This window comes from Lissotriton vulgaris, chromosome 5 (genome assembly GCF_964263255.1).
Source record: "Lissotriton vulgaris chromosome 5, aLisVul1.2, whole genome shotgun sequence".
In the NCBI taxonomy this organism is placed as follows: domain Eukaryota; kingdom Metazoa; phylum Chordata; class Amphibia; order Caudata; family Salamandridae; genus Lissotriton; species Lissotriton vulgaris.
Window position 1 is genome coordinate 539,095,550 of NC_141693.1, and position 22,749 is coordinate 539,118,298.

Sequence of the window (22,749 nt, forward strand, 5' to 3'; positions counted from 1 at the left end):
GGAACCACCAGACCTGGGAGGGTGTTTGGGCATACCCTTGCACCTACTAATCCGGAGGAAAATTACCCCCTTTCTTGTAATCTGTGCACTCGAGGTGACAGAGGGGACCCAGGGCGCAAACGTGCCTGACCTCCTGGAGCCCTGGCTCGGATCCTGGAGGCGAATGGCATCTCATAGGGACTTCCAGGGAAGTCCGGCCATCTAGTCGCCCCATAGAAAAGCATTTTGGGCGACCAGATGGCCGAGGCGAGAGGGGCGACCAGATGGCCGGGACCGAAATGACTCCAATCTGCCTGCCCCGGGCATGCAGGGCTCTGGGGCTGCAGGGCTCCTCGGGGGCCCAGGGCTCCTGGGCTCCAGGGCTGCAGGGCTTCAGGGCTGCAGGGCTCCGGGGGGGGCTCCAGGGCTCCAGGGGCTGTAGGGCTCCGGGGGCTCCAGGGCTCCGGGTGCTCCAGGGCTGCAGGGCTCCGGGGCTGCAGGGCTCCTCGGGGGCTGCAGGGCTCCTCGGGGGCTCCATGGCTCCCGGGCTCTGGGGCTGCAGGGCTGCAGGGCTGCAGGGCTCCAGGGGGGCTCCAGGGCTCCAGGGGCTGTAGTGCTCCGGGGGCTCCAGGGTTCCGGGGGCTCCAGGGCTGCAGGACGGAGGGGTATTGCCACACCACCAGGCCCTGCCGGACGGGGCTCAAGCCCCGGGCCTGCTCCCGGTCCCTGCTTCTGAAACCCTAGCCAGGCCGGAGAAAGAGCCTCCCTTGGCTCGGATGAACGCCTGGAACCCCGGCCGGCTTGCAGGACGGGGAAGCTCCAGCAAACCCATGGCCGGCCGTACGGAGCTCAAGCCCCGGGCCCGCTCCCGGTCCCTGCTTCCAAAACCCTAGCCAGGCCGGGGAGAGCCTCCCTTGGCCCTGATGAACGCCCGGAACCTCGGCCGGCTTGCGGGACGGGGAGGCTCCAGCAACCCCATAGCCTACCGGACGGAGCTCAAGCCCCGGGCCCGGTCCCTGCTTCCGAAACCCTAGCCAGCCCGGGGAGAGCCTCCCTTGGCCCCGATGAACGCCCGGAACCTCGGCCGGCTTGCAGGACGGAGCTCAGGCCCCAGGCCCAGCCTACCAACCCTAGCCGGGCCCGGGGAGAGCCTCCCGGTGGACCCCCCTGTCCCCAGCACCCAGACCCTGGGCCGGAACCAAGGAGGGTTAAGCCCAGGCCACGTCCTCTCCCCGACGGCCTGCCCGGGGAGCCCATTTTTGTTGACTATTAAGCCCCCACGTAGTGGGGGCTTACAGAACCTAGGGAAAGGACAAAAGTTGGAGTTAGCCCGGCCGCCAGCCCGCAGGGCCATCTGGTCGCCCAGCCCACAGGGCCATCTGGTCACCCTGCCCGCAGGGCAATCTGGTCGCGCAGCCAGGCAGCCAGATGACCCAGGACGACCCAGCGCCCGGATGGCCTGGGAGGATGCTGTACCCAGTCGCCCTTGCAGTCCAGCGAGGGTGGCCAGGCGCTGCTGCTGTTTGCCTCCCTGCTCGACTTGCCCATGCAGCAGTGGGAAGCGGAGGCCCGGCCGGCGGCGGCCCAGGCCATCTGGTCACCCTGCTGACCCGCAAGGGAAGGTGTGGCCCCCATCCCCGCACCCCGGTGGGGCAGGGACGGGAGGGGGAGGCCCCCCTGCTGAAGGGCACGTGGTGGAGGCAGCCTCCCCCACAGGCCCACGTTACCCCTCCGCATCCCTCCCGCCGGCCAGGCGGCAGAGGGACCCACCCCTGGGTGTGATGGAGGGAGGCTTCCACGGGCGCCCACGCACGGAAAGAGACAAAAGCTTGGCTCAGAGGATGACTTTCAATAGATCGCAGCGAGGTAGCTTCTCTGCTACTTACGAAACCCTGACCCAGATCGTCTACGAATGATTTAGCACCGGGTGCCCCACGAACATGCGCCTGATCAAACTCGGAGAAAAAGGACCATCGGCAAGGGGCTGAGAGGCAGGAGCGTCCCCGGGCCCCTGAGTGCCCCTGGCTGGCGGACCCCGGGATGCCTTCCGCCTCTAAGCATGGCCACACCTCATGGAAGTCTGCCTGATCAAACTCGGAGAAAAACGACCATTGAACCCTGATAAAAACAACCATCAACAAGGGGCCGAGAGGCAGAAGCGTCCACGGGCCCCTGGGGGCCCCTGGCGCGTGGGCCCCAGGACGACCTTCCCCTCTCTGCATGGCCAGACCTCACGGAGGTATGCCTGATCAAATTTGGAGAAAAACGACCATCGGCAAGGGGCTGAGAGGCAGGAGCGTCCTCGGGATCTTGGGGGCCCCTGGCAGGCAGGCCCCGGGATGCCTCCCCTCCTCTCAGCATGGCCGGACCTCATGGAAGTCTGCCTGATCAAACTCGGAAAAAACAACCATCGGCAAGGGGCCAAGAGGCAGAAGTGTCCACGGGCCCCTGGGGGCCCCTGGCAGGCGGTCCCCAGGACACCTTCCCCCCCTCAGCATGGCCAGACCTCACGGAGGTCTGTGCCTGATCAAACTCAGAGAAAACGGACCATCGGCAAGGGGCTGAGAGGCAGGATTGTTCCCGGGCCCCTGGGGGCCCCTGGCAGGCGGGCCCTGGGACGCCTTTCCCCTCTCAGCATGGCCAGACCTCACGGAGGTATGCCTGATCGAACTTAGAGAAAAACGACCATCGGCAAGGGGCTGAGAGGCAGAAGCGTCCCCGGGCCCCTGGGGGCCCCTGGCGGGTCGGCCCCAGGACGCCTTCCCCCTCTCAGCATGGCCAAACCTCATGGAAGTCTGCCTCATCAAACTCTTAGAAAAACGACCATCGAACCCTGATAAAAACGACCATCGGCAAGGGGCTGAGAGGCAGAAGCGTCCCCGGGCCCCTGGGGGCCCCTGGCGGGTGGGCCCCGGGACGCCTTCCCCCTCTCAGCATGGCCAGACCTCATGGAAGTCTGCCTGATCAAACTCGGAGAAAAACTACCATCGAACTCGGAGAAAAACAAACATCGGCAAGGGGCTGAGAGGCAGAAGCTTCCCTGGGCCCCTGGGGGCCCCTGGCGGGTGGGCCCCGGGACGCCTTCCCCCTCTCAGCATGGCCAGACCTCACGGAGGTATGCCTGATCGAACTCGGAGAAAAACGACCATCGGCAAGGGGCTGAGAGGCAGAAGCTTCCCCGGGCCCCTAGGGGCCCCTGGCGGGTGGGCCCCGGGACGCCTTCCCCCTCTCAGCATGGCCAGACCTCATGGAAGTCTGCCTGATAAAACTCGGAGAAAAACTACCATCGAACTCGGAGAAAAACAAACATCGGCAAGGGGCTGAGAGGCAGAAGCTTCCCCGGGCCCCTGGGGGCCCCTGGCAGGCGGGCCCTGGGACGCCTTTCCCCTCTCAGCATGGCCAGACCTCACGGAGGTATGCCTGATCGAACTCGGAGAAAAACGACCATCGGCAAGGGGCTGAGAGGCAGAAGCGTCCCCGGGCCCCTGGGGGCCCCTGGCGGGTGGGTCCCGGGGCGCCTTCCCCCTCTCAGCATGGCCAGACCTCATGGAAGTCTGCCTGATCAAACTCGGAGAAAAACAACCATCGAACTCGGAGAAAAACGACCATCGGCAAGGGGCTGAGAGGCAGAAGCGTCCCCGGGCCCCTGGGGGTCCCTGGCAGCCCCCGGGACGCCTTTCCCCTCTCAGCATGGCCAGACCTCACGGAGGTATACCTGATCAAACTCGGAGAAAAACGACCATCGGCAAGGGGCTGAGAGGCAGAAGCGTCCCCGGGCCCCTGGGGGCCCCTGGCGGGTGGGCCCCGGGACGCTTCCCCCCTCTCACCATGGCCAGACCTCATGGAAGTCTGCCTGATCAAACTCGGAGAAAAACGACCATCGAACTCGGAGAAAAACAACCATCGGCAAGGGGCTGAGAGGCAGAAGCGTCCCCGGGCCCCTGGGGGCCCCTGGCAGGCGGGCCCCAGGACTCCTTTTCCCTCTCAGCAAGGCCAGACCTCACAGAGGTATGCCTGATCAAACTCGGAGAAAAACGACCATCGGCAAGGGGCTGAGAGGCAGAAGCGTCCCCGGGCCCCTGGGGGCCCCTGGCGGGTGGGCCCCGGGACGCATCCCCCCTCTCAGCATGGCCAGACCTCATGGAAGTCTGCCTGATCAAACTCGGAGAAAAACGACCATCGAACTCGGAGAAAAACGACCATCGGCAAGGGGCTGAGAGGCAGAAGCGTCCCGGGCCCCTGGGGGCCCCTGGCGGGTGGACCCCGGGATGCCTTCCCCCTCTCAGCATGGCCAGACGTCATGGAAGTCTGCCTCATCAAACTCTTAGAAAAACGACCATCGAACCCTGATATAAACGACCATCGACAAGGGGCCGAGAGGCAGGATTGTTCCCGGGCCCCTGGGGGCCCCTGGCAGGCGGGCCCTGGGACGCCTTTCCCCTCTCAGCATGGCCAGACCTCACGGTATGCCTGATCGAACTCGGAGAAAAACGACCATCGGCAAGGGGCCGAGAGGCAGAAGCGTCCCCAGGCCCCTGGGGGCCCCTGGCGGGTCGGCCCCGGGACGCCTTCCCCCTCTCAGCATGGCCAGACCTCATGGAAGTCTGCCTCATCAAACTCTTAGAAAAACGACCATCGAACCCTGATAAAAACGACCATCGGCAAGGGGCTGAGAGGCAGAAGCGTCCCCGGGCCCCTGGGGGCCCCTGGCGGGTGGGCCCCGGGACGCCTTCCCCCTCTCAGCATGGCCAGACCTCATGGAAGTCTGCCTGATCAAACTCGGAGAAAAACTACCATCGAACTCGGAGAAAAACAAACATCGGCAAGGGGCTGAGAGGCAGAAGCTTCCCCGGGCCCCTGGGGGCCCCTGGCAGGTGGGCCCTGGGACGCCTTTCCCCTCTCAGCATGGCCAGACCTCATGGAAGTCTGCCTGATCAAACTCGGAGAAAAACAACCATCGAACTCGGAGAAAAACGACCATCGGCAAGGGGCAGAGAGGCAGAAGCGTCCCTGGGCCCCTGGGGGCCCCTGGCAGGCGGGCCCCGGGACACCTTCCCCCTCAAACTCGGTGAAAAAGGACCATCGGCAATGGGCTGAGAGGCAAGAGTGTCCCCAGGACATGGGGGCCCCGGCGGGCAGGCCCCAGGGCTGCTTTCCCCTGATTCAGAATCTCCGGAGGTCTGACTGACCCTCTCCCTAGTAATCCGGAGGAACATTACCCCCCTTTCTTGTAATCTGTGCACTCGAGGTCACATAGGGGACCCAAGCGACGAACGAGCCCGACCTCCTGGAGCCCTGGCTGGGATCCGGGAGGCGAATGGCACCTCATCGGGACTTCCAGGGAAGTTCGGTCATCTGGTCGCCCCATAGGAAAGCATTGTGGTCGACCAGATGGCCGAGGGAATCGGGGCGACCAGATGAAAGAGGAGCCGTCTGGACACCCTGTGCCCCAACGAAGGAGTCAGCGGGCTCCGCGGCATGGCCGACCGGAGGCCCAGAGCCCCAAAGCCCCAGCTGGGCCCCAGCCATGGAGGCTCCCAGGGGGCCCCGACAGGCCCTCCGACCCGGGGCCCCCTGGCACTTTGACAAGCAGGGAGGACTGCCCGGGCACAACGGAACCCCGACCTGGGCTCTTGGCAGTGCAGCAGGCCGGGGGACAGGGCCCAGGGCCCGAGCACCCAGCTCGGGGCTCTGGGGCTCCGGGGCTCTGTGCCTCCGGGCCTCCGGGGCTCTGGGGCTGCAGGGATGCAGGGCTCGGGGACTGCAGGGCTCCAAGGCTCGGGGGGCTGCAGGGCTCCGGGGCTGCAGGGCTGCAGGGCTCCAGGGCTCGGGGGCTCCAGGGCAGCAGGGCTGCAGGGTTCCGGGGCTCCATTGCTCCAGGCCTCCGGGGCTGCTGGGCTCCAAGGTTTCGGGCCTCCATGGCCCGGGACCCATGGAGCCCGTCCCGGGTACTTTCCCACTCTGCGGCCCGAAGGAGGGAGCCCCGAATGCCTGGGAGGTGCTGCCCGGGCATCGCTCATCTGGTCCCCAGCAGGGAACCACCAGCCCCGGGAGGGTGTTTGGGCATACCCCTGCACCTACTAATCCGGAGGAAAATTACCCCCCTTTCTTGTAATCTGTGCACTCGAGGTGACAGAGGGGACCCAGGGCACAAAAGTGCCCAACCTCCTGGAGCCCAGGATGGGATCCGGGAGGCGAATGGCACCTCATAAGGACTTCCAGGGAACTCCGGCCATCTAGTCGCCCCATAGGAAAGAATTGCGGCCGACCAGATGGCCGAGGCGAGAGGGGCGACCTGATGGCCGGGACCGAAAGGACGCCCATCTGCCTGCCTCGGGCCTGTAGGGCTCAGGAGCTGCAGGGCTCCGGGGCTCCGGGGCTGCAGGGCTCGGGGACTGCAGGGCTTCACGGCTCGGGGGGCTGCAGGGCTCCGGGGCTCCAGGGCTCCAAGGTTGCTGGGCTCCAGGGCAGCAGGGCTCCAGGGCTCCAGGGCCCAGGACCCATGGAGCCTATCCCGGGTACTTTGCCACTCTGCGGCCCGGAGGAGGGAGCCCCGGATGCCTGGGAGGTGTTCCCCGGGCATCGCCCATCTGGTCCCCAGCAAGGAACCACCAGACCTGGGAGGGTGTTTGGGCATACCCTTGCACCTACTAATCCGGAGGAAAATTACCCCCCTTTCTTGTAATATGTGCACTCGAGGTGACAGAGGGGACCCAGGGCACGAACGTGCCCGACCTCCTGGAGCCCTGGCTGGGATCCGGGAGGCGAATGGCATCTCATAGGGACTTCCAGGGAAGTCCGGCCATCTAGTCGCCCCATAGGAAAGCATTGCGGGCGACCAGATGGCCGTGGCGAGAGGGGCGACGAGATGGCCGGGACCGAAATGACGCCAATCTGCCTGCCCCGGGCCTTTAGGGCTCAGGAGCTGCAGGGCTCCAGGGCTCCGGGGCTCTGGGGCTCTGGGGCTGCAGGGATGCAGGGCTCGGGGACTGCAGGGCTCCACGGCTCGGGGGGCTGCAGGGCTCCAGGGCTCCAGGGCTCCAGGGCTTCAGGGCTCCAGGGCTGCAGGGCTCCAGGGCTCTGGGGCTTCAGGGCAGCAGGGCTCCAGGGCTTCGGGGCTCCGGGACCCATGGAGCCCGTCCCGGGTACTTTCCCACTCTGCGGCCCGGAGGAGGGAGCCCCGAATGCCTGTGAGGTGCTGCCCGGGCATCGCTCATCTGGTCCCCAGCAGGGAACCACCAGCCCCGGGAGGGTGTTTGGGCATACCCTTGCACCTACTAATCTGGAGGAAAATTACCCCCCTTTCTTGTAATCCGTGCACTCGAGGTGACAGAGGGGACCCAGGGCACAAAAGTGCCCGACCTCCTGGAGCCCAGGATGGGATCCGGGAGGCGAATGGCACCTCATAGGGACTTCCAGGGAAGTCCGGCCATCTAGTCGCCCCATAGGAAAGCATTGCGGGCGACCAGATGGCCGTGGCGAGAGGGGCGACCAGATGGCCGGGACCGAAATGACGCCAATCTGCCTGCCCCGGGCCTTTAGGGCTCAGGAGCTGCAGGGCTCCAGGGCTCCGGGGCTCCGGGGCCCTGGGGCTGCAGGGATGCAGGGCTCGGGGACTGCAGGGCTCCACGGCCCCAGGGGCTGCAGGGCTCCGGGGCTGCAGGGCTCCAGGGCTCCAGGGCTCCAGGGCTCCAGTGCTGCAGGGCTCCAGGGCAGCAGGGCTCCAGGGCTCCGGGGCTCCAGGGCCCGGGACCCATGGAGCCCGTCCCGGGTACTTTCCCACTCTGCGGCCCGGAGGAGGGAGCCCCGAATGCCTGGGAGGTGCTGCCCGGGCATCGCTCATCTGGTCCCCAGAAGGGACCACCAGCCCCGGGAGGGTGTTTGGGCATACCCTTGCACGTACTAATCCGGAGGAAAATTACCCCCCTTTCTTGTAATCCGTGCACTCGAGGTGACAGAGGGGACCCAGGGCACAAAAGTGCCCGACCTCCTGGAGCCCAGGATGGGATCCGGGAGGCGAATGGCACCTCATAGGGACTTCCAGGGAACTCCGGCCATCTAGTCGCCCCATAGGAAAGAATTGCGGCCGACCAGATGGCCGAGGCGAGAGGGGCGACCTGATGCCCGGGACCGAAAGGACGCCAATCTGCCTGCCTCGGGCCTGTAGGGCTCAGGAGCTGCAGGGCTCCGGGGCTCCGGGGCTGCAGGGCTCGGGGACTGCAGGGCTTCACGGCTCGGGGGGCTGCAGGGCTCCGGGGCTCCAGGGCTCCAAGGTTGCTGGGCTCCAGGGCAGCAGGGCTCCAGGGCTCCAGGGCCCAGGACCCATGGAGCCTATCCCGGGTACTTTGCCACTCTGCGGCCCGGAGGAGGGAGCCCCGGATGCCTGGGAGGTGTTCCCCGGGCATCGCCCATCTGGTCCCCAGCAAGGAACCACCAGACCTGGGAGGGTGTTTGGGCATACCCTTGCACCTACTAATCCGGAGGAAAATTACCCCCCTTTCTTGTAATATGTGCACTCGAGGTGACAGAGGGGACCCAGGGCACGAACGTGCCCGACCTCCTGGAGCCCTGGCTGGGATCCGGGAGGCGAATGGCATCTCATAGGGACTTCCAGGGAAGTCCGGCCATCTAGTCGCCCCATAGGAAAGCATTGCGGGCGACCAGATGGCCGTGGCGAGAGGGGCGACCAGATGGCCGGGACCGAAATGACGCCAATCTGCCTGCCCCGGGCCTTTAGGGCTCAGGAGCTGCAGGGCTCCAGGGCTCCGGGGCTCTGGGGCTCTGGGGCTGCAGGGATGCAGGGCTGAAGATAAGTGAAAAATGACTCACTCTCCCCACCAGGGATCTATCCAGCAGTTTGCATAATAAAGCAGCATAGGAATTGACAGCCAATCTGTAAAATTAAAAGACATCTTTATTATAATTAATTATGAGGCTTCGTCGTCCAACCGTAGTTTTACAATTGAAAGAGGGAGCCTGCCTGAGCTTTCTCAGGCAGGCCTTTTATACAAAAAGTTTGGCCCTAGGCTCACATTCTTGCTGACGAACACATCATTGTAGGTCGCTCCCATGGTACCATAACAAAGCAGGCTATAATTATGAATTCCATTCTACTTGCCCAAACTGACCAACCCATCTTCCATCATGAACATATGTCAAACTTCACATATTTTCCTGTGCAGGCCGGAGGAGCTCACCATAGAACTGGTTTCCTCCCCATCATATAAACAGTCACCTCCCCATTGTAAAAGCCCAGAAGCAGAGAAACAGAGCCAGGTGTGGAAGATAGAAATGTAGGATAAGGGATGCTTGTGGGTCATAAACAGGCATGGCTACTGTATTCGGCCTTCTAATCTTGCTCAGGCCAATGTACACAACAAGTTGCTCAGATCTTTAATATAGATTGACTAGAGGGCATGGACTGGTTTGGTGAGGCCAACATCACGTAGGCAGGTTCAGCCTGTTCAGGTCAAATGGGAGTCAGGAAGAACTCAAGCTAAGGAATACGTGTCCTTTAAGAATCATTGGCTCATGTATATGCCTATGTAAAGGGCAACAACTAAAATGGACGCTTGTTCACAACCTAGAGCCTGTGGGCTCAGAATGAATTTGCCAATAACTCCTGCATGCATCATTGTATCGTGATGAAAATACACAGGCATAATGTCCTGATCATTACCGGTCTATTGATACCAAATTCGTCGTGGTATGATGATATTTTCTGCACAAGTGTTTAGGCCTTGGTACACCATTATGGCAGGGTCCGGAATTTTCAGAACCACAGACGCCCCTTTTGCCCTTTATATAGGCAATAACCTAAACCCATGTCAGTCTGAATCTAGGTCTATACTTATCAGATCATCAAAGGTGTTGCTGTAGTATTATCTTACTACTTAGCAACTCTCTCGGGACAAGTCTTCTTACACACGTAGTGGTACAAAGGCCATATATGGCAGGACCAAATAGTGAACACCTCTATCTGTAGTACGTGGTATAAGATCACCCACCCAACAATTATTGATGTTCTAGTGTTGATGTAGAAGCTGTACAGAAGGGTCTATCAGTAAACTCTGGCCTAACCAATGTATGTTCAGGTAAAATATGAAAGTCATGTGAAGAAACAGTAAAGAAAGAGTAGGTTGAGAAGTTGGTGCAGACGTAATATAATAACTAATAGAATACATAAAAGTATTAAAATAGAGAAAGTTATACCACCCTTAGAGAACAACATTCTATAATTTCGGTTTTTCATCTCTTGCTTTTCATCGTCATTCCTCAATACAATCTCCATTTTCTAATGTCGCTCACGCGATCTTGATAGAGTACTTCAGCTGTGATTATTAGCAGGTCATAGGGACACTGCAAGTCCTGCAGGCCTACTGCCACTACTCAGGTCACAAACTGAACCGTTGGTACTCCTACGTGACCCTGCAACTGGCAAATGGTAACCAATCAAAAATTTAACAAAAAACCATAATACAATTTCAGAAAAAGCAAGAGAAAAAGAAAAACAAAAGTCAAATGCAAAATACTTGCACAATCCTAAACAAAAAGCAAATCCTAGAATTTAATAACATTTTATATAGCTTCCTATGCATTTCAGTAATCTATTATATGTTCAAGTGAAACAGTGGCGTTCCTGATCAATGCTCTCAGATGAAAAAGGGATATACTTCCACAGAGAGACTTCATTCTGCTTTTACTAAACAGAATAGTACTTTAAAACAAATGCCAGCAAAGCAGCAAAAATTAGTTTCCAAACTCCAATTCTATGCAAGCTCACAGAAAATACCCAGAGTCCGCCAAAGCCTCTCATTGCAGGCTTCTATTGTCCATCAAATCAGCTTCCAGTGTCTTCTTCGCGTTGGGCCTCTTCAATTCAGGCTTTTTCATGAGAAGACAATACTGTTTAGTACGAGTGCCCTCCGGGCAAACACTCACAGCTCACTCGAAAGTCTCAATGTTCAAAACAATGCACCAGTGTCTCTTCTTAGTGGCAGACACTACAAATGATGTGCTGTTCATTGATCAAGGGCACAAAGCATCTCGTGCAGATCCAAGCACTACTTAGCAAAATCAGCAAGGTCAGCAGCACTTTCAGACTCCAACACTCATCATTTAGTGTCAGAGGACGCTCAAGCTGCTCTCTCATGGGCACCAGAATGTAGTGCCGTTTTCCAAACGTGGATGCTTGGGTGCACCGCCGTTCCGCTGGTGCAAAGCAAAAGAGGTGTGGGTGAGGCCAAAACTCGGGCCAAGGGGTCAGGGGACCGCGCGCTGTCAGAGGTTCAAGCACATGACAGTTTGAACAAATTGCACAAAGTGGATGACAGTCCTGCCATCAAAAGCAGGGATCCTTCGCATCTTTGCACTGAACTTCTGAGGCAAAACAGAAAATCAGCTCCTTTTTTCTTTTCTTTTCACAACGCCTTCTGATGAAACAAATGGCTTGCTTAGGAGGTACCACTGGAGGCACGCTGATGATCGCTGTCCATGCTGATGACCGCTGTTCACGCTGCTGATTGCTGTCAGGAATTGCAAGGCCAAGAAGTCTGTAGTCGTCTGCCATGTTTACTGATGGGGACCAGGCTTTTTTGATTACCGGTCTGCAGGGTAACATTCTTCCTTTTTGACTCTGGAAGATTCCCGCAGAACCTAGTGGTATAGGAAGTGTAACACAATTGTTAGTTTCCTTCAAGTCAGATATAAAAACAGTTCATGGGTTGGCTTTTTGACAAGAGGGCTGCAAGCAAGTGGCCTGCAATCTGCAAAGGAGTGGCAATTCGTCATGGCAACCTAAATGGATGCCCTCATACAGTGGCATTATCTAATAGGATACATTATTTAATGGGGTAAATACATATTCTCCTTAATGATGAAGCCTAGGTGTTCCTAAACTCCTTATCTAGAACATCTCAAATAGAGCAATGGCATAATACATATTATCAAGGACATGAAGAAAAGTCCCTTTTTAAAACAATGTGCATCAAGTGCGCTATGTAATACAAAGGCTAATGATCAACTGTGCAGACAAGAGGACAAGAACTAGAGAGTCCTGGTATCTGCATGATTAGAACACATCTTATTAAAAAATTGAAACAGCAGAAACAGAAGGGAACTGAAAAATTAAAAATAGACATAAAAATATGCCGTACTAAAAAGAATGTAAACTTGAGATATCTCCTATTGAGATGGAAAACTTATATTGGGTCATTTAACCAGGCTATCACTATCCTGACAGTCAGTCTGAAAAAGACATTTGAAGTGGGCCTAAAGTAAATTCTTGAAAATTAGTCTCATCAATCAAAAGGGAATGTATGTGGAACATGAACAATACACCCATAATAATAAATGGGCTGACTGGTGAAAGGAAGATGGAGAAGGGAAAAAAAAATGGAAGTAGGACACAACTAAAATCTTCAATAACTAAACATGATGCAACATTGGTCAGGGAAAAAGCAAAAAGAAGAATCTATAGGAAGGACAAGAGTTTGCTTGGGTGGCCTAAGGCATGTGACACAGCACCAAGAGCACGGGGATACATGAAAAGACCAATGTTACAGAATTTTAACTCTACCGCTGACAATCTATACCCTACACGATAATTCTAACTAATGTTCAGTTGTCTCTTCAGCGAAAAAAAATGAATCCATAGGCTTATTCAGGAATCAAAAAATGTGATAAAAAATGCGATATCAAAATTAGGCCACCTTTAGTCACGGATCTATAATTCCATCCTTAGGCCCAATCAAGGATACATAAATGCAGAGCTGCCTGTCCTTAAGGAAAAAGGGCAGTTAAGTGACTAACAGCGGATGGCACACTTTAATCCAGTATATCATTTTAGTTTTCTTAAAAAAATCATTACAGCCAAATTAGGCATACACTGGAAAAACTGCTGCCTTACTGCTCACAGTATGAGGTCCATATCTGTGAAATTTATCTTAATACAATATTCATCCAATTTTCTCAAGCCATAAGATATACTTGCTGTATATCAAGCACAAGGAAAAACAGCCCAGACAAACAAACAGCATATATGAATAAACGGTCATGCATAATACCATGGCACATGCCCTTCTTTTGACAGCAGGGCATCAGGTAATTGATACCCTGCAGTCAACTATAATGTCGCTGTGTCAAATAACGCGTTTCAGTGGACCAAATGTACAAATGAAACATAACCACACACATTTTTTTCTTAAACAAATTACGCAAAAAAAAAAAACATTTCTCTTCAACCAGCCAACTCACGTGTCTTGTGAATTAATCCATGAATTATCTGTAGGAAGAAGCAGAAAAGATACACAACACACACATTTCTTATAATACAACATCAATTTTAACCCTTTTTATCAGACTGCAAAACATGGCACAACGTGACATACAAAAACTTTTCATTACTTACCTGTAACCTATTTTCCATGTACCTTGCAAAAACGCGCATTCTCACTCAGGCCTAAGGCCTTTAAGTTGCAGAACTTTGGGGAAGGGCTTCTATTTATTGCCTATCTAAAACTCAATGTAACACTTCGTTTTTCATTTTGTCAAATAAACTTAACTTAAAAAAAATTCGTTCCTAGCATGGAGACACACATATACCAGTTCTACAGATCATTTAGCAGAATGTTTGATATTTGTCTTCTCAAAGAAATCACTTTTGCATTTGCCCTTTTAAAATCATGTTCCTTCATTTTACACAGTGCTTAATTTGTAAGACATGAAGTGCAGGTGCTACAATTTTGCATGAGGAATACCTTTCCTATTTGTTTATTATCTCAGATGTGCGCTTTTAACGCAGATGTAATGTGAATGCGGCAAATGAGAACAAGCCAGCCTGCAATGAAATGAAAGTTACAGATTTAAATCATATACAATCAACTACATCTCATATAAAGCGCTTGTGTGCAGCATTTTGAAAGCAACTGGGAGCTATGCAAACCACGTGTGGGATCTACAATCTTTCAGGGTACTGACAAATGAGGCTGCAGTTTTACAAATTAAATAGTGTTCCTTTTATTATTATTAGCGGGATGCAATGCTGTGTCAGCCCTGCCGTATTTCTAATTTGAGATAAATGTGTTGATGACATAATTTACCGAACAACAAGCCTTGTGTGGGAACATGCTGGAGCTATTATTTATTCTTAGGCTAAAATGCAATTATCATTTGCTGTACATGTCCTTGCATCCTCTGCTCATTTTAGTTCAAAAACCCCAACCCAGCTAATGTCAAATTTGTAACGCTTTAAGAAGACACTTTTAAATTATAAACATGAGCAGGAAAAGTCAGGCTATTCAAGTGACCTCAGGTCAGGACCGTGGCATGGGCAGGGATTTAAATACAAAGAGGCAGCTGATGCATGCTTAACCATGTCATGCTGCATTCCACAGGCAAGGCCCTAATTAAAAGGTCACAAATGTCAACAAGACAGCCTTACAAGATAACATCTCAGCCGCTACTGCTGGAAACACGTTATACAGGTTCTGCCAGTCCCCTGCTCCTGGTAACTGAAGCTGACAAGGCCAGTAGGTTTAACCATTTCCACATAACCTGCAATATTTCACTATATTTAAAATAATTTCTATGACACATTGCCTCGCTGAATCCTAAGAAGGCACAACCTGCAAACATATATATTAAGATCTAAATGTATGTATTTACTAAAGAGACACTTTAAAAAGGGGCCCTGAAACCATTTAAAACAGTCTATTTATCTGAAAATCGACTTTTGCATTCTGGATACTAAGAAATAAATATTCTATAATTTTATTGGTTAATGGGTATTACTAGAATGTCTACTATCCAATTTACGAGAAATGCTTTTGAAAATACTAAGTTATACCTTATAGAAATGAGCTTGTTTGCGCCTGGGGTAAGGGAAATTGCGCACAGAAGTGTTTGGTCATTTTCGTGGTACAACATAACTTAAATCAAACATTTTAATGCTAGGGGGTCATAGCATGAGTGTTAAGCTTCACAAATATTAAAAAACGATTTTTGTAGCACTTTGTTTTTAATAATTATTTTTCATAATTAATAAAAAAAAATTCTAATGAAGCCTAATTATTGCTATTTGTGACTGTTCTACTTATAAAACGCTCACTACATCCCTTGCCTATTATTTAGATACATATTAACACACAAGCCTAGGTGCAGCTGCCTAACTGGGAATGCGTGAGATTACTGCGCCACAATTTTTTAAAAAAAAGACTGTTTGCAAAATTCCACCACCCGTGTTTAACTAGAGAGGTGCTAGCTGAAAGAACATTCTTATTAGATATACTACAGCTGAAAAGACTTGGCTGCGAACATCTAACACCGTGCGTCTAAAGAACAGGCAATTTCGTTTTTTCATTTTTTTCTTTGGAGCCTTATTTACATCTATTGAAGGTGACCCATACACATACATACATTGAGCTCATTCCAGACACAAAACAGAAGGGGGGTCAAACACTCAGGACACACAAACAGCGCGCTCTAACCATATCTTGTACATAGCGCCGTTCTTGTTCATAGCGCCGTCGCAATGTACAACAAAACCCACAAACAACATAGACATTTAAACACACATTTTAACCCATAGGTCAACACTTAGGACAGGAACAAGGAACAGCCTACAGACTGTCTTAAAAAATAACCTGCCAAAACTAGTTGTAAACCATATTTACAACAAAAACGTTTTAGTTCCTATTTTTTTTAAATTCTTCAACAGATTTCCAGAAGGCTGCAAAAAGAGACAGCCTCACAGACCTTTAAAGAGAGCTCATAAATTGGAGTTCCAACTGGAGGTATCAGACGCGAATCCTCCAACCGGGAATCCTTTGTTGCAACCTAGTCAATACTAATACCAAACAAAATACCGCGACCAGGCATCTGCGCTCACTAGTCGGGTTTCAAACTTCATGGGGCTATCTCCAACGATATACACGCAAATGTACGTGACCCACGGTTTTTGAATACTGCAGTGTTCAAATAAAACCAAGGAACCAATACTGAGGAAGATTATCCAACGATAATCTGAACCACAGCAACCAAAAGGCCTACCAACTGAACCAAATGTACCGGTACCCAAACCAAAACGTCACATTTCTGTGACCAATAAATAACCAAGGACTGCGTCACATTTCTGCGACCAATAAATAACCAAGGACTGCGTCACATTTCTGCGACCAATAAATAACCAAGGACTGGGAGCGACCCATTTTTATTCTTCAACTAAAACAGATGGAGAAAATATCTCTTCAACTGCCTATACAAATTGCAATTTGCATATACACAAATATTTGTCCAGATTATAACTGTCAATTCCCCACTGCACTAACAGTCTGTTAAAAAATACTTACAGCAAAAAAAGAATGGGTTCCTTAGTCAGGAGTGACATCTTTAGGAGAGTTTTAAGTCAGAAAAATCAAAAAACATACTGGGCCACAAAGACAGATAATCCCCCAGAAAACCCTGTGCCCAGAGTACCTCTTTTTGGTAGAATTCTGTCTTGTATTCCCCAGCAGTTCCTCCATCCTTTGACAAAATACTCCTGTAGATAACCACTCCATGATCGAGCCCCACGTTGGGCGCCAACTGAAGATAAGTGAAAAATGACTCACTCTCCCCACCAGGGATCTATCCAGCAGTTTGCATAATAAAGCAGCATAGGAATTGACAGCCAATCTGTAAAATTAAAAGACATCTTTATTATAATTAATTATGAGGCTTCGTCGTCCAACCGTAGTTTTACAATTGAAAGAGGGAGCCTGCCTGAGCTTTCTCAGGCAGGCCTTTTATACAAAAAGTTTGGCCCTAGGCTCACATTCTTGCTGACGAACACATCATTGTAGGTCGCTCCCATGGTACCATAACAAAGCAGGCTATAATTATGAATTCCATTCTACTTGCCCAAACTGACCAACCCATCTTCCATCATGAACATATGTCAAACTTCACATATTTTCCTGTGCAGGCCGGAGGAGCTCACCATAGAACTGGTTTCCTCCCCATCATATAAACAGTCACCTCCCCATTGTAAAAGCCCAGAAGCAGAGAAACAGAGCCAGGTGTGGAAGATAGAAATGTAGGATAAGGGATGCTTGTGGGTCATAAACAGGCATGGCTACTGTATTCGGCCTTCTAATCTTGCTCAGGCCAATGTACACAACAAGTTGCTCAGATCTTTAATATAGATTGACTAGAGGGCATGGACTGGTTTGGTGAGGCCAACATCACGTAGGCAGGTTCAGCCTGTTCAGGTCAAATGGGAGTCAGGAAGAACTCAAGCTAAGGAATACGTGTCCTTTAAGAATCATTGGCTCATGTATATGCCTATGTAAAGGGCAACAACTAAAATGGACGCTTGTTCACAACCTAGAGCCTGTGGGCTCAGAATGAATTTGCCAATAACTCCTGCATGCATCATTGTATCGTGATGAAAATACACAGGCATAATGTCCTGATCATTACCGGTCTATTGATACCAAATTCGTCGTGGTATGATGATATTTTCTGCACAAGTGTTTAGGCCTTGGTACACCATTATGGCAGGGTCCGGAATTTTCAGAACCACAGGGCTCGGGGACTGCAGGGCTCCACGGCTCGGGGGGCTGCAGGGCTCCAGGGCTCCAGGGCTTCAGGGCTCCAGGGCTGCAGGGCTCCAGGGCTCTGGGGCTTCAGGGCAGCAGGGCTCCAGGGCTCCGGGGCTCCGGGACCCATGGAGCCCGTCCCGGGTACTTTCCCACTCTGCGGCCCGGAGGAGGGAGCCCCGAATGCCTGTGAGGTGCTGCCCGGGCATCGCTCATCTGGTCCCCAGCAGGGAACCACCAGCCCCGGGAGGGTGTTTGGGCATACCCTTGCACCTACTAATCTGGAGGAAAATTACCCCCCTTTCTTGTAATCCGTGCACTCGAGGTGACAGAGGGGACCCAGGGCACAAAAGTGCCCGACCTCCTGGAGCCCAGGATGGGATCCGGGAGGCGAATGGCACCTCATAGGGACTTCCAGGGAAGTCCGGCCATCTAGTCGCCCCATAGGAAAGCATTGCGGGCGACCAGATGGCCGTGGCGAGAGGGGCGACCAGATGGCCGGGACCGAAATGATGCCAATCTGCCTGCCCCGGGCCTTTAGGGCTCAGGAGCTGCAGGGCTCCAGGGCTCCGGGGCTCCGGGGCCCTGGGGCTGCAGGGATGCAGGGCTCGGGGACTGCAGGGCTCCACGGCTCGGGGGCTGCAGGGCTCCGGGGCTGCAGGGCTCCAGGGCTCCAGGGCTCCAGTGCTGCAGGGCTCCAGGGCAGCAGGGCTCCAGGGCTCCGGGGCTCCAGGGCCCGGGACCCATGGAGCCCGTCCCGGGTACTTTCCCACTCTGCGGCCCGGAGGAGGGAGCCCCGAATGCCTGGGAGGTGCTGCCCGGGCATCGCTCATCTGGTCCCCAGAAGGGACCACCAGCCCCGGGAGGGTGTTTGGGCATACCCTTGCACGTACTAATCCGGAGGAAAATTACCCCCCTTTCTTGTAATCCGTGCACTCGAGGTGACAGAGGGGACCCAGGGCACAAAAGTGCCCGACCTCCTGGAGCCCAGGATGGGATCCGGGAGGCGAATGGCACCTCATAGGGACTTCCAGGGAAGTCCGGCCATCTAGTCGCCCCATAGGAAAGAATTGCGGGCGACCAGATGGCCGAGGCGAGAGGGGCGACCTGATGCCCGGGACCGAAAGGACGCCAATCTGCCTGCCTCGGGCCTGTAGGGCTCAGGAGCTGCAGGGCTCCGGGGCTGCAGGGCTCGGGGACTACAGGACTCCACGGCTCGGGAGGCTGCAGGGCTCCGGGGCTCCAGAGCTCCAGGGCTCCAGGGCTGCAGGGCTCCGGGGCTGCTGGGCTCCAGGGCTCCAGGGCCCAGGACCCATGGAGCCTTTCCCGGGTACTTTGCCACTCTGCGGCCCGGAGGAGGGAGCCCCGGATGCCTGGGAGGTGTTCCCGGGCATCGCCCATCTGGTCCCAAGCAGGGAACCACCAGACCTGGGAGGGTGTTTGGGCATACCCTTGCACCTACTAATCCGGAGGAAAATTACCCCCCTTTCTTGTAATCTGTGCACTCGAGGTGACAGAGGGGACCCAGGGCGCAAACGTGCCCGACCTCCTGGAGCCCTGTCTCGGATCCGGGAGGCGAATGGCATCTCATAGGGACTTCCAGGGAAATCCGGCCATCTAGTCGCCCCATAGGAAAGCATTGCGGGCGACCAGATGGCCGTGGCGAGAGGGGCGACCAGATGGCCGGGACCGAAATGACGCCAATCTGCCTGCCCCGGGCCTTTAGGGCTCAGGAGCTGCAGGGCTCCAGGGCTCCGGGGCTCCGGGGCTCTGGGGCTGCAGGGATGCAGGGCTCGGGGACTGCAGGGCTCCACGGCTCGGGGGGCTGCAGGGCTCCGGGGCTGCAGGGCTCCAGGGCTCCAGGGCTCCAGGGCTCCAGTGCTAAAGGGCTCCAGGGCTCTGGGGCTTCAGGGCAGCAGGGCTCCAGGGCTCCGGGGCTCCAGGGCCCGGGACCCATGGAGCCCGTCCCGGGTACTTTCCCACTCTGCGGCCCGGAGGAGGGAGCCCCGAATGCCTGGGAGGTGCTGCCCGGGCATCGCTCATCTGGTCCCCAGCAGGGACCACCAGCCCCGGGAGGGTGTTTGGGCATACCCTTGCACGTACTAATCCGGAGGAAAATTACCCCCCTTTCTTGTAATCCGTGCACTCGAGGTGACAGAGGGGACCCAGGGCACAAAAGTGCCCGACCTCCTGGAGCCCAGGATGGGATCCGGGAGGCGAATGGCACCTCATAGGGACTTCCAGGGAAGTCCGGCCATCTAGTCGCCCCATAGGAAAGAATAGCAGGCGACCAGATGGCCGAGGCGAGAGTGGCGACCTGATGGCCGGGACCGAAAGGACGCCAATCTGCCTGCCTCGGGCCTGTAGGGCTCAGGAGCTGCAGGGCTCCGGGGCTGCAGGGCTCGGGACTGCAGGACTCCACGGCTCGGGGGGCTGCAGGGCTCCGGGGCTCCAGGGCTCCAGGGCTCCAGGGCTGCAGGGCTCCGGGGCTCCAGGGCTGCTGGGCTCCAGGGCAGCAGGGCTCCAGGGCCCAGGACCCATGGAGCCTATCCCGGGTACTTTGCCACTCTGCGGCCCGGAGGAGGGAGCCCCGGATGCCTGGGAGGTGTTCCCCGGGCATCGCCCATCTGGTCCCCAGCAGGGAACCACCAGACCTGGGAGGGTGTTTGGGCATACCCTTGCACCTACTAATCCGGAGGAAAATTACCCCCCTTTCTTGTAATCTGTGCACTCGAGGTGACAGAGGGGACCCAGGGCACGAACGTGCCCGACCTCCTGGAGCCCTGGCTGGGATCCGGGAGGCGAATGGCATCTCATAGGGACTTCCAGGGAAGTCCGGCCATCTAGTCGCCCCATAGGAAAGAATTGCGGGCGACCAGAAGGCCGAGGCAAGAGGGGCGACCTGATGGCCGGGACCGAAAGGACGCCAATCTGCCTGCCTCGGGCCTGTAGGGCTCAGGAGCTGCAGGGCTCCGGGGCTCCGGGGCTGCAGGGCTCGGGGACTGCAGGGCTCCACGGCTCGGGGGGCTGCAGGGCTCCGGGGCTCCAGGGCTCCAGGGCTCCAGGGCTGCAGGGCTCCGGGGCTGCTGTGCTCCAGGGCAGCAGGGCTCCAGGGCTCCAGGGCCCAGGACCCATGGAGCCTATCCCTGGTACTTTGCCACTCTGCGGCCCGGAGGAGGGAGCCCTTTATGCCTGGGAGGTGTTCCCCGGGCATCGCCCATCTGGTCCCCAGCAGGGAACTACCAGACCTGGGAGGGTGTTTGGGCATACCCTTGCACCTACTAATCCGGAGGAAAATTACCCCCCTTTCTTGTAATCTGTGCACTCGAGGTGACAGAGGGGACCCAGGGTGCAAACGTGCCCGACCTCCTGGAGCCCTGGCTGGGATCCGGGAGGCGAATGGCATCTCATAGGGACTTCCAGGGAAGTCCGGCCATCTAGTCGCCCCATAGGAAAGCATTGCGGGCGACCAGATGGCCGTGGCGAGAGGGGCGACCAGATGGCCGGGACCGAAATGACGCCAATCTGCCTGCCCCGGGCCTTTAGGGCTCAGGAGCTGCAGGGCTCCAGGGCTCCGGGGCTCCGGGGCTCTGGGGCTGCAGGGATGCAGGGCTCGGGGACTGCAGGGCTCCACGGCTCTGGGGGCTGCAGGGCTCCAGGGCTGCGGGGCTCCAGGGCTCTGGGGCTTCAGGGCAGCAGGGCTCCGGGGCTCCGGGGCTCCAGGGCCCAGGACCCAGGGAGCCCGTCCCTGGTACTTTCCCACTCTGCGGCCCGGAGGAGGGAGCCCCGAATGCCTGGGAGGTGCTGCCCGGGCATCGCTCATCTGGTCCCCAGCAGGGAACCACCAGCCCCGGGAGTGAGGTTCCGTGACGGTTCCGTGACGACTTGAACCCGTGTTTTCAAGTTTGTCGGAAATACATAAAATTAGTATCAGCGAACCGCAAATGATCCATTTAGTATATCCTAGTGTTTTCGCTACGCTACGAGCAAGAGCACTCCTTCCACTGACACATTTCTGATATACACACGGCATCCATCTTAAGATCATGGCCGCCATTTTGTGGTTCCTTGCCCTCACATATGCAATAGCCTCTGATCATTTCATTCACTTCACTTTGATTAAGGACACGTAGCCTTAGCCGGAGATTCACCTCTTACATGACACGTGCACCTTAAACCAGATCACGCTGAAGCTGCATGACTCGACAAAGGCTGCCTCCTCTGCCCGAGGCCAGCCCACCTGAACTGGTTTTCCTGTCCATTGTACCTGATCATGATTAGGCGGCCGAAGCCGGTAGCCTTGCCCATTTACAACCCACAAACATCTCTTATCCCGCTTTTCTATCTTCTGCACCTGGCTCTGCTCCTTTCCTTCTGGGCCTTTATTAGGGGGAGGTAACGAACTTTACGATGAGGCGGTCCGGGTCTTGAATGCAATATTGACAAGGGATTGTGATGGACTGGTGGGAACCCCTCTTCGTGATGTTTGGTATCAGATATTATCGACAGTTCCTGTGTAACGCCAAATATTTATTGTTTAGAGACACAAAGGTTTGGGAATGTACCGACATGTGAAATATTTGCCTAGAGCACAATTTTTAGTATATAAGGAGCAACCCACTTTGTACAAATCGAACAGTCTCCTAGATTCTGCCCGTGTGTAGATTCTGTGACTTCTGTGTCCCTGCAGTAATAAACCTTTGGTCTTTGACGCCACCATCGAGAAGCCCGTGTTTCTGTTCATTTGTGCACCAAGGCAGGTGGGACTCCGGGGTCTTTGGGTGTTGTACCCTGACACCTCTGGACGGAACCAAAAAGTCCAGAACTCCAATTGGCGCCCAACGTGGGGCGACGTCATTCGGTACCGGTCCAAAAGCCTGAAGAGTTCGAGAAGCTTCGTGTGAAGATTCCTGAGGGAGGCGCCCCACTTCATCGATCCCGGCATATCGCAAAAGTGGCCCTGAAGTTCTCTTCCACGAGGGTTCCCGTTCAGGACGGCTGCAGTGGGCCGTTGCCTTGACCGTCGCCCTGTCTTGGACCCGAAGTGGTGCAGTCCTTAGTACGGCGAAACGTGACGGGTTTCTCCTTGGTGACGTCTTCAGTGCCTCAGTTAAGTATTTAGTGATAGCTAGCTGGTTACTTTTGTGAGGATTGTTAAAAATCCTTGATCGGTTCTTGGTTTGGTTTGGTTTTG